Here is a 15,476-nt window from a genome sequence, read left to right on the forward strand (position 1 = left end):
TATTGATGACATATATTATCTATATTTGCATTGATATTATTTTTGTGTATTTTTACTAATAAATACTGTTAAAAATAGTATCATCAGACTTCAACGGATGTCTCTATCTTTGCTGGTAAGTGACCCAGTTACGGGGTTCGTAACAAGGTGGGGCCTCGTCTCGAGATTTGATACCAAATTGGAGGGCCAGTAAATCGGGCTTTTAAGTCCAAACTTGGATTTGGTTGCGCAGGTAACCAGAAGGGAAGCCAGTAAAGATGGACTTAGATGAATTTTTAGAAAACCCGACTCTGGAGGCGCTAGAGGCTGCCACGGAGTCGGACTTGATAAATATTGCGAAAGGACTAAACCTCGCAGAGGTGAGGTTGTCAATGAAAAAGCGGGAGGTGTGAAGGGCCATAACTCAGTATTATATTGTGAAGAATGTGTTTTCGGCTGAGGTATTGGAAAATATCCCTGAAAAGGTACCAGCTAGTGGGATGGCTCAGTTAGAGTTGGAGAAATTAAGTTTGGAACATGAAATTAAGTTAAAACAGCTGGAAGCAGCTGAAAAGGAGAAGGAAAGAGCCCAAAAGGTAAAAGAAAGAGCCGAAAAGCAAAGTGAGCATGAGCTCCAGCTAAAGGAGTTAGAGGTGAAGAGGGAGCACGAAATTAAAACAGCTGGAAGCAGCTGAAAAAGAGGAAAGGGCTGAAAAAAAGGAGAGAGTTGAAAAGGAAAGGGAGAAGGAGAAACAGAGGCAACATGAGATGGACCTGGAGAAGTTAAGGCAAGAGTGAAGAGCTCAAGGGCCAGACCGAGAGGAAAGATTTAATGTTAGTCGGGAGTTTAGGTTAGTACCTCCGTTCGAGGAGACGGATGTTGATAGTTATTTCTTGCTTTTTGAAAAGGTGGCAGTGAGTCAGAAGTGGCCCAGAGATCAGTGGGTGGCGTTGTTACAAAGTGTGTTAAAAGGGAAGGCACAACAGGCATATGTGGCGTTGTCCATGGAGGAGGAGTCTGAGACTTACGAGAAAGTGAAGGAGGCCATTCTTTGGACCTATGAATTGGTACCTGAGGACATTAGACAAAAGTTCAGAAATTTAAAGAAAGGATGGAATCAGACGTATGCAGAGTTTGCCTATGAGAAGGGTGTGCTCTTGGATCATTGGTGTGCAGCAGAAATGGTGGAAGAAGATTTTCAGCGTCTCAGGGAGTTAATTCTGATTGAGGAATTTAAAGGTTGTGTTTCGGATGATATCTGAATGTATTTGAAAGAGAAGCTGAATAAGTCCATATCCAAATTTGCTAGGTTTGCAGATGAATATGCCCTAACCCACAAGACAAAGTTTTCCTCGAATAAGAGTTACCAGAAAGACTGTGGGAACGGTAGAGAAAGCCCGCCGGTTGAGGCAGAGATCCAGCCGGGAGCTAGTAGTAAAAAATAAGGAGGAAAGGCAAGACGGCAGGAGAGGTCCTGGCTTGACCTGTTTTAATTGGGGAAAGGTGGGTTATATTGCATCTAAGTGCTTTGCTCCGAGGAAGGAGACAGGAAAAGGGAAAGCAGTAGTCCCTACAGGTTGTATTGTGGTGATCAGCAAATCGATGAGAAAGCCCCAGGTAGACAGAATACGAGAGGGGTCTGAGAAATTTATTTCAGAAGGAACCATATCTGTGAAAGAGGGAGACACACCAGTTCCAGTGTGGATCTGGAGAAACACTGGAGCTGAGCTGTCATTGATTCACAGTACGGTACTAGGTTTTGGTCCCGAGACTGGAGAGGTGGCTTTGAGAGGCATAGGAAAAGGGACAGAAGCTGTAGCTTTGCATAGGATCATTATAAATTGTGAGCTGGTATCCGGACCAGTTGAAATAGGGGTGCGATCAGAATTTCCGAGAACTGACGTAGACATCCTTCTGGGTAACGATTTAGCTGGTGGTGAAGTCTGGTCGGCCATAGAGCTGCCGAGCCAGCCTGTAAGTGTTGAGGAACAACCCCTAGATTCAAAGATCTATCCCGCATGCGCGACCACTCGCAGCATGTCGAGAAAGGCAGCTGAGAAAGAGACCAGTATCAATTTGGCTGAGACGTTTTTACCGACCCTGTACCAAGACGGGTTAGAGGGTGGTAAAACGGAGAATAGGAAAGTGAAAGAGAGTAAGGGAGAGGAGGTAGACCTACCCTTAGCCAGGAGGAAATTTATAGAGGCACGGAGTAAAAAAGAGAAACAGATAAGGCTGTTAGAAGGTCCAGTGTTGGACATGGATGATCTGTCTGGCTTGACAGAACTGTTTGAAGAAGTTGAAAATTTTAAAGGTGTTCCCGATAATGAAATGAGGGCAGTCCTAGATGAAAAGGATGCTATTACCTTGAAGAAGTCTGCTGGGTTGGCAGATGAGGTTGTTTCAGCCCGCAGGGTTGAGTTTACTCCGGAAGGGAGTTGCCCAGAGAGTAACTGGGAGGATCAGGATAACCTAGAATTTGAAAAGGGGACAGGTATTGAAAGCCTGGAAGAGGCAGATGTCCCGTTTGAGTGTGTTCAAGATGTGGATGCACGTGGTACTGAACCTAGTAATGGAACTCAGAAAAAGTCTGAGGTATTTGATTCAGTTGAAAAGGAATACAGTCCTTGTGGGTCAGATGGACTTGGTTCAGTGAAGAAAGGGTTAACCGTGGTACTAGTGGGAAGCGAGAATTCCCAGTTGTTTGTGTTCAAAGGTGTGTTAAAAGTTAGTGAGGAGATAAAAGGCTGTGAGGTGAATATTATTATTGAAGGGAAAGGGAAAAGTGTAGTTCCTAAATTGAATGAAGAAAATTTAAAGTCTGGATTGATGTCAGAAGCAGTAACCGGGCTGAAGGGACAATGGCCTGTTAACACGGTGCCTGTGAATCAATTGCAGGTTGATTTGGAATGTAAAGGTGCCCCACAGGCTATTGTTATTCAAGAGTGTGCTGTGAAGAGGCAGAATTTGAAATGTTGTTTGGACAAAGAGGGATTGCTTGCAGATTTTAAACTGAAAACCAACAGAATGAAGGGTCCTGAAGATAAAACTAACAACTTGCTTAAAAATAAAGAATTGTGTGGCAATTCAGCAAATGGGCTAAGTTTGGAAAACATTGTTGATAAAATAACTCCTATGAAAGGAGCATGCAAAAGCCTATTCCACACTAGTATATAAGCTAACCACGTGGGAGTTAACTGGAAAAGGGGCGAGGGTTGATGGGATGCCACTTTAAATAACAGGATCCGGTTTTAAGGGATTTTGACAAAGCATGTAACTAATAAAGACAACCCCATGGAAGATTGACTGTTAAGTTTGAAAGTAAAATAAAGATTAGTATTTGCATGATCTTTTGTAATATACACGTAAGCAAAGATCACAACTCTTTAGTTTTGTTTTGCTGAAGAAAAGGAATAAAAATAGGTGGTTATTAAATTGGAGTCTGATGCTACAAGAATTTACTAAAGTACAAGATATTAAGATATTAAAGGAAGTGACAATGTAATCGCTAACTGTTTAGATGCTGAATTGAATGTATAACTGCTACTCTGTAGTGAAAAAAAACTCTTTTGTATTGTGTTAGAGTCTGAAATCCTGTAAGACTCTGTATTAATTAATTTTTACCTGTGGCAAAAATCTTAGAAGGAAGGGGGTGTTATGAATGTGAAGCAACTCTGAGGGTACAAAGTCGCCCCCTCCTTTTTGACAATCGCAAGATCGCTATTAATTTGGGTCTGGGACCCAGGAAATGAGAGAGAGAGACACGCAGGATACACAGGGTTTGGAATGTGTCCTGGCCTCAGCGGAACGGAGCCACTGATAACAGCCATTGTCTCTTAGAGAAGGAATTGTGTATTGAGTACTGTACTATTCATTGAAACCCCTCAGGGGACAACCAGAGTGGTCTGGTTGAGGGATTGCATCATCCCAACCTGATTGACATCTGAGACCCTGTGAGTAAGGATAAAAGAGGAGTCTGGGGAACAGCCCCTTTAGACGCACCAGGAGAAATGCTAGAAATCTCGTGACAGCGTTTAATAGCAAAAGCCGGTTGGGGCTCGTGTGCGTCCTCCCTTGCCTGGGTGGCGGGCTCATCACAGAAAAATGGTTTAGCTAAAGGAGAGGCCACAAGTGAATGGCCACAACAACGAGACTCCTAACGGATCGAAATCATAAAAGGAAAGCCAGTAAGTTTTTCTCCAACTCTCTCTCTCTCTCTCTCTCTCTCTCTCTCTCTCTCCAACCATTGCAACACAGCGGTCCCCAACGGCTGCAGCCTGCATGAACTGAGTGAACTTTATATTTCCATCGGACAATACATTATCCCCTAGACAACGATAGAGCTTATTTCTTATTGATTATTATTATACCCGCACTTTTAGATTTAGTATTGACGATGTATATTATCTGTATATTTGCATTGATATTATTTTTGTGTATTTTTACTAATAAATTCTGTTAAAAATAGTATCATCAGACTTCAATGGATGTCTCCATCTTTGCTGGTAAGTGACCCAGTTCCTGGGTTCGTAACATCTGTTAAAGTTCTCTTATCACACTTTTTTACCGTTAATAATCTACTGCCCATTTCGCCACTATCATTTAGGACAGCAATGAAAGTCCTCAATCTCTGTTGGTCTTCAGGGCTTCCTTTATTGTGTTAGTAGCTCAGTTTTCATTACTGGCAGTCATGCAAGTTCAGGGTGGAGACTCAGGAATACTGTCACACTCAGATGCAGAAGGATTCTTTTGTTTCTGTAACAGGTTTGTTTTATCAGTCAGGGTTGTTAGCCCTAGGTTGATCCCCTGAACCTTTAAGACTGGTGGACCTCTCTTAGTCTGGCCTCTACCCTTTGCTTGACATGGGTGACACTACCAAGAGCAAAGGCATAACCCCCAGATTCCAGCCAGCATAGCTCTCTGGGTCGTTGAGGCATAGAAGCCTCTAAACCATGACAGCAAGCCCTTTTGGCTCAACTGACTTTTTAGCAACCCCATTTGCCCACATTAGGATTGTATCCTTTGTTTTGCCTACTTAACTGTTTAAATTTTTCTTAAAGTTTTGTAATTTTATCTGATTCCACCACCACATCTGGCAGCTTGTGGAGGAAAAGGGTTAATAAGTTAAGTGACTAGGGACATTGGAGACTGCCAAGCAAAGACCCTTGTGTACCAATAGAGATCAGAACGTGCTAACTCTTGTGAAATAAGGTATGAGTCTAATCTGCTGCAACCACAGAAACAGAAACTAAGGTGCTGTGTATGCTCTGCAGGATAGTTTTACTTGTAACTGCTCCTTTCACTAAGTTTTTTTTTTCAGTGAACAATAACATACTGACTGTGTGGTATTATTTCTATACAATGATTGGATATATTATAAGTCTGCTGTTACTATGCTGAACTGTATAAAAGGGCTGTATTGTAGCAGGAGAGCAGAGTCAGGTGCTGGTGGAGACCAGCTCTTTTCTCCTCGGTACCAAGTAAAATCAAGGTCCTGAAACGAGACTCAGGAGATGAGTATTCTTTTCACCTAAGGTCAAATTTCCATGACACAGCTTGTCCTAGATATCAACAACTGTTTAAAAGAATTATTCCTCAGATCTTTTAAAGTTTCTTATCTCTTACCATAACTATACCTCCTTTTTTTTAGATACACCCAAAATGGGCAAAAGATTTTGCCCTATGTTTCTTATAATCTTATATATTTCTGGGCATGGGGAGGGTGGGGGTTGGTTATCCCTCAGCCTCTTTCACTCCAGTGCAAACAAGCTCAGATCTACGTTCTAAAATTCCTCATAACTAAACCCCCTTCCCCCCCCCCCCCCAATCTGGGCAACATGCTGGTGAATCTTCTCTGCACTCAACCAAAATGGTAGCCAGAACTGTTCATAATACTCCAAGTGCCACCTAACCAGTGTTTGGTAAAGATGTAACATTGTGTGCCAGCTTTTATATTCTGTGCCTTAGCTTGTGAAGGCATGCATGCCATATATCTTTTTCACCACCCTATCTACCTTTATAGCCACTTTCGGTGAACTATGGACATGGTTCATTAACATTCCTTAGTGCCATTTGCGTCTCAACCTCTGTCAGCCAAGTCCAGCTCCCGGCCTTCACGTGTTCCTACCAATGGGAGAAGGGGCAAAGGCGGGTTTCTGGCTCCTCAAAACCAGATGCTTCGGGCAGGTGGGGGGCTGGTTAGTCCTAGTCGACTGCCCACCTAGGCGAAGGAAAACTCTGATTTTAAATCCTCCACTGCCTTGCGGCCACACCCAATCATGGGAAAGGCTATGGGAGTAAACCCTGAGAAGAAATCTGGAGCTGGAGTCCCGTAGGCGGTCAATAGGGAGGACTTCATCCATCTATTCTCTGGCAACTCCTGCAGCCTAAGAGGACACCATGTGTAACGATCTTCGTGCCAGTGGGCCCTGACCTCCAAGGCCGAGAGAGTGGGACTGTCTCCGTGCTAAGGCTTTTTCACTATAATATCTTTCATGCAACTTGTGTTGTGCATCTTTGTCTTCTTTCTCTCTTCAAAAGTCCTACGGCGATGGGAGAGCAGTGAACCAACAGGTGGAGGTGAACACTGAGTTGCTGTTGCAAACCTGCACGTCGGCAGCCCTTGGACGGATGGTCCTTCTCCTCTGAACCCAGGGCAGTAGGGGAGTCTGGCAACATCCAGGGTGACTGGGCAGCCCTTTTTAGGACAGCGCTGCCCACCCTGTAATCAGAGAGGGGCCTAGAAAAGGTAGCCTAAACATCGCCTGCCCTAGACCATCCGGCCAGTTAACCGCGACTGACGGATCACCCAATCATTGCGGTCGAAATCAAAAGAAAAAGTTTCTCCGTCTAGGAGCATGGAACGTTCGCACCTTAATGGATAAGGAAAACACTGCAAGATCTGAAAAGAGAACAGCTCTCATTGGTAAAGAACTTGCTTGCTACAACATTGACATCGCAGCGCTGAGCGAAACCAGGGTTGCAGATGAGGGATCCATCACTGAGCTTGCCAGCGGCTACGACTTCTTCTGGAGAGGAAGGGTGCAGAACGAAGACAGGATCCACGGAGTGGGCTTCGCCATAAGGAGTACCCTGATGAAACAGCTCCCCGACCTGCCTGTTGGCATCAGCGAAAGATCGATGAAGTACGTCTGCCCCTCAGCCAAAATCGACATGCAACTATTATTATTGCCTATGCCCCCACCCTGACCAGCCCTACTGAAACCATAGAGCAGTTTTACGCCGACTTTGACTCCATCCTGTGCTCAGTGCAGGCCAGTGATAAGCTGACCTTGCTGGGAGATTTTAATGCCCGAGTCGGCCAAGACCATGATCAGTGGAGTGGAGTGCTCGGCAGACACAGAGTCGGGAAGATGAACAGCAATGGCCTTCTGCTTCTCAGCAAATGTGAAGAGTATGACCTCACTATCATGAACACAGTGTTCAGAATGGCCAACAAATTCAAGACAACATGGATGCACCCTAGATCCAAACAATGGCACCTGATCGATTATGTCATTGTACGTCAATGTGACATCCGAGACGTAATCATCACATGAGCCATGCGAGGAGCAGAGTGTTGGACGGACCACAGACCCCTCCGCACCACCCTCAAGCTACACGTCGTTCAATCTCACAAAAAGCATCCAAAGGCAGTACAGCCATCCTTTAACACCTCCAAACTTCAGCACCCTCTGTGTCTACGCAAATTTCAAAATACTCTTAAACAGAAACTATCAACAAACCAGCCACTCATGGGTAACCCAATCCAGAAATGGAGCCACTTCAAAAATGCTATAACTGAAATGGCAAGATCAACCCTAGGCCGCAGAAAGCGCACCCACCAAGATTGGTTCAATGAGAGTAGCACCATCATCAATGACCTACTCACCAAGAAGAACAAGGCATTCAAACAATGGCAGGATGACCTGAACTCCACCTGCAAAAAGGACAGATTCAAGTCCTATCAGGCACTCGCTCAAAGGGAAATCCGTATAATGCGCGACACATGGTGGAATAAGAAGGCGGATGAGGTTCAGCACTATGCTGACACAAACACCAAGCTGTTCTTCAATGCCATCAAGTCTGTCTTTGGTCCCTCAGAGTCAAGCATAGCTCCTCTGCTTTCTGCAGATGGATCCTCGCTTATCAAGGACAAAAAGGGCATCAACACCAGATGGAAGGAACACTTCAGTCAGCTCCTGAACCGCCCCTCCACTGTTGACCAGTCAGTACTCGAGCAGATTCCCCAGGGCCCAGTCCATGAGCACCTCAACAACTGCCCCCCCCCCCAACTGACTGAGGTCAGTGCATCCATCAAACAGATGAGCTATGGCAAAGCACCAGGCAAGGATGGCATTCCCGCAGAACTGTTCAAAGCCCTCAACCAGGAGTCACTCGGAGCATTCCAGGACGTCCTGGTCAGTATCTGGGAAGAGGAAGTAATGCCACCCGACCTTCGGGATGCTGTAATAGTTGCCCTATACAAAAAAAAACGCCCATACACAAACTGTGGGGACTACTGGGGCATCTCCCTACTTTCCATCGCCGGCAAAATCCTGGCTCGCATCATCCTCAATAGACTTATTTCAACAGTATCCAAAGGAAACCTCCCAGAATCGCAATTTGGCTTTCGGCCTAAAGGCAGTACTATGGATATGATCTTCACAGTTAGACAAATGCAGGAGAAATGCCTTGAGCAGAACATGTACTTTGTCTTCATTGATCTGAGTAAAGCGTTTGATACTGTCAACAGAGAAGCCTTGTGGATCATCCTTGGGAAACTTGGCTGCCCTCCAAAGTTCATCAACCTCATACACCTCTTCCATGACAACATGACTGGAGAGATTCTCTCAGCTGACGAACCTAGCGAGAAATTTGACATCTCCAACAGCGTTAAACAGGGTTGTGTGCTTGCACCAGTACTTTTTAACCTTTTCTTCACTCAAGTACTAATGCATGCCATCAAAGATCTAAACCTGGGCATTTATATAAAATACCGCCTGGACGGATCACTCTTTGACCTACGTCACCTTGCAGCACACACAAAGACCCTCCGAAAGCTGTTCATAGAGGCGCTCTTTGCAGATGACTGCACACTCATGGCGCACCAAGAGGACCACCTACAAACAATGGTCAGCGGATTCTCCGCTGCATCTAAATTGTTCGGCTTGACAATCAGCCTTAGTAAAACAGAGGTCCTCCTGCACCCTGCACCTAACAGTGCCCTACTACAGCTATGCATCACCATCGATGACACACAACTACGGAACGTTGACAACTTCAAATACCTGGAGAGTACCATCTCCAGCGTCGGTGCCCTCGATAAAGAAATCACGTCAAGGATCCAGAAAGCAAGCCAGGCACTCAGAAGGCTCCGGGTCAAAGTTCTGCAGCACAAAGACATTCGCCTCTCCACTAAACTGAAGGTTTACAATGCTGTTGTGGTCTCATCACTTTTAAATGACAGTGAAACCTGGACACCGTATCGCAGACATTCAAACAGCTTGAGCAATTCCAGAATCGCACTCTGCGATCAATCATGCAAATCCGCTGGCAAGACCGTATCTCCAACCTGACAGTCCTGGACCAAGCCAATTCCACAAGCATTGAAGCCAAGGTTTTGAAGGCTCAGCTCAGATGGACTGGCCATGGGATCGACATGGATGAGTCCAGAATGCTGTGTCAGTTGTTCTACGGAGAACTGGAGCAGGGCAACCGTGCCCAAGGAAGAGGTACAAGGACAACTTCAAGTCAAACCTTAAGTGGGTCAAACTCCAGCCCCGCGATTTCGAACACACTGCTGCTGATCCGTCCAAGTGACACAATCTATGCTCCAAGGCAGCAAACAACGTCCAAGCCAACTGGCGCATGCAGCGTCTCAAGGCGAGTCAAGAAAGATGCAGGAAGGCGTCCGCTCCTGCCCCAACAGGCGGTGCTCCTTGCCCCACCTGCAACCGTATCAGCGCTTCGGACTTAGGCCTCAGAAGTCATATGCGTGCCCACAGACGTTGACTGCGCAACACATTCGTCTTCCTCGGACTTCGAGAGACTACTACTACTACTACTAGTGCCATACCATTTACCTTAACATGAATAGTGAAAGTAGTTAGAACCTGAGTGCAATTTTGAATTCCTTCCTCAGAACAACATTAACGTACTGAGCAAATTGCACATCGTTTAGCAATAGAAATATGCAGACACATTAATTTTAATTAACTAATTAATAAGGACCAATAATTAAGTAGATGTAAGCTGTTACTTAGAACATGAAAGAAGAATTAAGAGAGAAGTACTAAGTTAATCAGCTCAAGCAGGCCACAAATACACAATTTTTCTGGGGGAAAAGTTTTTGCCAGATTTTCCATCACCTAGTATAAAGTATAATATTTAGGGGTAATAGTCACAACATAAACATAATTCTAATCAAAATCAATAGATTGAACCCTATTTAACTACCATATGGTCCTATACCACATGTGTCACATTGCCTAATGTACCTCCAATTCTGAAGAACAATGATATATTGAATATATTTATTTAATTACAAGTATTTTAAACCTCCAACATTGCCATCTTGCCAAAAATGGAAATGTTTGCTTCATTTATGGATAGATAAGTATAGATACTGTGTTGGTCCCAAAAGAAATTACAGTGTCACAGTAGCATTACAAGTGCACAGATATATAAATATTAGAGCAAGAGTAAGAAAGAATTAAAAGTAAGTTACCGCACTCTAACAGAAGGGGGTCATCACTTCCCCAGCTATTGGCTGTCTCACTATAGTGCCTAATGGCGGAGGGTAAGGATGATCTCATATAGTGCTCTTTGGAGCAGCGCAGGTGTCTTAGCCTATCACCAAAAATGCTCCTCTGTTAAGCCAAGGTAGCATACAGAGGGTGAGAAACATTGTCCAGGATTGCCAGGATTTTCTGTAGGCTCCTATTTTCCTACCACAGCCTCCTGTGTGTCCAGTTTGACTCCTATAACAGAACCAGCCTTCCTGATCAGTTTACTGAGCCTGTTGGCATCACCCATGTTGATGCCATTGCCCCAGGACACCACTGCATAGAAGACTGATCACGTTAATTGGTGTTAGGTCAACATAACATTGGATTAGAATCATGGCTCAGTATTCAACAAACCATTTCATTTACTTCAATGATTCATCTTCAGTTTCATCCATTCCAAACTGTCAATGGAGTTTTTATAGTGAATTTCTAATAGTTAGGTAATTTGTCTTTTTTATAATTTCCTGGCACTGTGCATACTTTCCTATGTTCACCTAATAGTTAGGTAATTTGTCTTCCTTTTGTAATTCTCTGGCATAGTGCATACCTTCCTATATTCACCTAATAGTTAGGTAGTTTGTCTTCTTTTTATGATTTCCTGGCACTATGCAAACATTCCTATATTCACCTAATAGGTAATTTGTCTTCCTTTTATAATTTCCTGGCACTGTGCATACCTTCCTATATTCACCTATTATTTCCTCAGTTCTTGATGATGTAATGTCATTATTCAATTAAATCTTCAATAATATCTTTATAGAGTCATGGAGGAATACAAGCCCAGCAAGTTCACGCTGACCAACTTGTCCCAATTTCCTGTATTTGGTCCATATTCCTAAACTCCACCTCACCAAGTGGTTATTAAATGATACTATTGTACCTGCCTCAACCACATCCTCAGGCAGCTCTATGTGAAAAACTTACCCCTCAGGTCCCTTTTAAGTATTTGCCCTTTCACCCTAAATGTATTGCCTTAGTTTTGTACTCCCCTACCCTGGGGAAAATCTTCCCCATGTGCTGTTCCTTATCGTGGAGGGGAGGTTTGTGTGCCTTAATGATCCTGGGAGCTATACCAGCTGGGACTTCAGTCCCTGGTAGGTTCAACCTTGCTGGGCAGGTTCCAGATAAATACAGCACCTGGTCCTCCAGGTTGGAGGCTGGGTGTAGGGCCAGCAACCCTACCCTGTGAAATCTTTACCACTACAGAAACCAGAGGTACCATGTGCCACCTAGGCACTAAGGGTTCAGTGAGAGACCCTGGGGAAAAGACATTTACCATCCACCCTAACTACGTCTCTCATAATTTTCAACATTTTTCTGAAGTCACCCCTCGTCCTCCTATGTTTCCAAGAACAACGACCTAGCCGAACCAACCACTCCCTCAGGCCCTCTAGTACTGGAAACATTCTTTACTGCACTATTTTCAGTTTAACCAGGTCATAATTGGATGACCAAAAATGTACACTGTACCTCACTCCATGACTTACACAACTACAATATGTCCCAGCTCCTACACTCCGTGCCCTCAGTGATGAAGACTAGTGTGCTAAATGCCTTTCTCACCACCCTGTTTAACTGTAATGCTGCTTTCAATAAACTATGCACGTGTGCTCCTTGGTTGCTCTATTACATTCCACTTCCTCATCCCTTACCACTCATTGTAGGTCCTCTGCTGGTTTGACTTTCCAAAATGTATCAGCTCACACTAATCTATATTGAAATCTATTTGCCACTCCTTGGGCCACTTCTCTAAATGATCAAGATCCTCCTGGAAACTACGATAATCTTCACTATCAACAACACCTTCCAATTTTATATGATTCACATAGATTTACTGTATTTTCATCCAAGTCATAATAAGGCTTCTAACAATGGACCTGCAGCACACTACTAGTCACCAGTCTCCATTCCAAGAAGCCTTCAACCATCACCCTCTGCATCTGACTGCAAAGACAAATTTGAACCCACCTGACTAAGTCTCCCAGGATTCCATGGCCCCTAACCTTCCAGGGCAGCCTATCCTACAAGACCTTGTTGATTTCCTTGCTAACAAATAAATAGGCAATATCCACTTCAGTTTCATTCAAAAAAGATCCAAGAAACTAATAAAACTTTCAAAAGAAGAATTTTTAATTCATACCAAATCAAAACTTTCAAGTAACTTTTTAGTCTTGTATGAATTTGGGAACATCTATGTTTTAAGTTACTGTGAACAATTATTCAAAACACCACAGAGCAAGTTATCAAATGCTGCAAAAATAATGGGATGGGTGAGAACACATATTTTGATGAGAATAAAGACCGTTCATTTGTTCAGGTGCCTTGCAGTTTGCTGTGAGCGATCATGTCTCTCCATCCATCATGGTACCTGACCCTCCGAATTGTATTTGTTGCCTCCTCTGTTTCTAACCATGATGTTAATCCATCTATCATTTTCATTTTTCATCTATCATTTTTGTGTTTTTTATTTATTTCCAGCATCTGCAGATTCACTCGTGTTGCCTTATCATTTTCACTCTCTGTCTGCCTCTGCTTCTTTTTCCTTCCAGCTTTCCAGTTGTAACTAAATGTTCTAATGTCTCGATTCACATGATGTGTCCAAAGAATTTTGATTGCTGCTTTCTGATTTGTAATGTACAATTTGCTTTCGTTCTCTGTAGAGCTTCTTTGTTGGTTATCCTGTCCGTAATAAAGACCAAGTGCTAACGAAAGTTAAATATTATTATCAATACCCTAAAAGCTTGAGTCTGGATGTAAAGCAGACTTTTACCTTCAGTATCATGAAACGTGATGAAACCACAGGCTTCATTTGTGCTCGCAAGTAGGGCAAAATGTTTCCTCCTCATACTGATCATTTTTTCTTACCTGAATGAAATAAAAATAGAAACAGAAGAGACTTCAAATACTGGAATATGGAGAACCAAGCAGACTACAGGAGGAACTCAGCTGGTAAATGATGAATCTATGGGAAGAAAGGAAAGCTCCCAAACGGTCACAACCCGAAACATCAACAATTTTCCTGCCAAGTTCTGCCAGCAGATTGTTCATTGAGATATACAAAGACAACTGATGCACTATCGATAACTCCAAAAGACTGGAAGTAGAGTAAATACTGAAAGGCTTTTATTAGAAGTAAAATGGAGCACATCCATGCTGGATGACTGCCCTGGACTGTGGGAGGAGCAGTGACACAATCGCCTTTATTCAGGGGTCTGTGGGAGGAGCCACAGGAGCAGTCAGCAGAGGGGCGTGTCCAGACAGATATACATGGTTTACCACAACAACAGAGAGATTAGCCAATTCAACCTGGTTGCTGTTCCAGTCTAATTCCTTCTCTCCACAAATCAAGCATATAGCGTAGGCCACACATTTTGAACTACACCCATTGATAATGACTGCCCGACCCACAGACTATGGAAACAGTCCCCATCAAGTCCCCATTGACCAATTCACACCTACTTACACTAATCCTATTCACTGTTGCCTATTATCACAGTAGACTTGTCCCATTTACATTGATTATTTGCTGAATAGTTAGTATTCCTGAACTAACATAACTGTCTTAACAGTCTATGTTAATAAACTCACAATAAGTAGTTAAAATATTGAAGAAGGTTAGAATGAGTGTTATAACGGCACTAGAGAGAGGTGGCACTTTGCTGGCAACTAACAGCAATGTAATTTCATATTCAAAATATGCTTTAAACGCATGTTCCTGCTGTTGCTTGTGTATGTTGGCTGCGTGTTATTTTACTGAACACTGTTGGCATGCTATATTGGTGCCAGAATTTGTGGGGACACTTGCAGGGTACCCCAGCTCATCCTCAGATTGTGCTGGTTAGAAACACAAATGATGCATTTCACTGTATGCTTCGATGTATATGTGATAAATAAATCTGAATCTCAGATGGTTCCATGTATTTGTGAGTATGTTTATCATTACTCCTGTGCATGTAGCAATAAGCTATGTTTAAACTTCTTCTTTGAAAACAATAAAAACAAAAAATGCAGGAAAAACTCAGCAGGGTATGTGAGAAAGACACAGTTAATGTTTTACGTCAAAGATCTTTCATCAGATTTAAGAAAGTAAAATCAAAATAGTTTGATTTTAGAGCAAAAAGTGAATATCTCTAGGATGAGGCCAGATAGATAAATTGATAGTAAGTCCGGTTGGAGACCAATAATACAAATAAAAGAAACGTAAAATTTGTGAAATGCAGACTTGTAGGAAGTGCTCAACAGATCAAACCATAGAGTGAAAACATGAAAACTGTTAGTTTTACGAGGGAAGAGTAACGATTAAAAATTAGTTTTATTTGTCAAGTGTACATTGAAAATTCAAAAACATACAGTGAGGTGTGTCATTTGTGATACTTCAAATCAGCAAGGATTGAGCTGGGGACAGCCCACAAGTATCACCATGTTTCTGGTGCCAACATAGCATACCTACAACTTCCTAACTCTAACTACATCTTGGAAGTGTTGGAGAAAACCAGAGTGCCTGGAGAAATCTCATGCAGTCATGGGCAGAACATACGAACTCCTTACAAATTGAATCCTGATTGGAGATTGCTGTGCTATGCTATCTTGCTTCCTTATTTCTGATACAAACATGTTGCAATTGTTTATTTTTATATTGGGTCTTAAAAGCTTCGGTATGCCTGGACTAAACATGGGTCTCTGTTTTACAAGCACTTTGTGCCTCA

This window comes from Hypanus sabinus, chromosome 11, assembly GCF_030144855.1.
Source record: "Hypanus sabinus isolate sHypSab1 chromosome 11, sHypSab1.hap1, whole genome shotgun sequence".
In the NCBI taxonomy this organism is placed as follows: domain Eukaryota; kingdom Metazoa; phylum Chordata; class Chondrichthyes; order Myliobatiformes; family Dasyatidae; genus Hypanus; species Hypanus sabinus.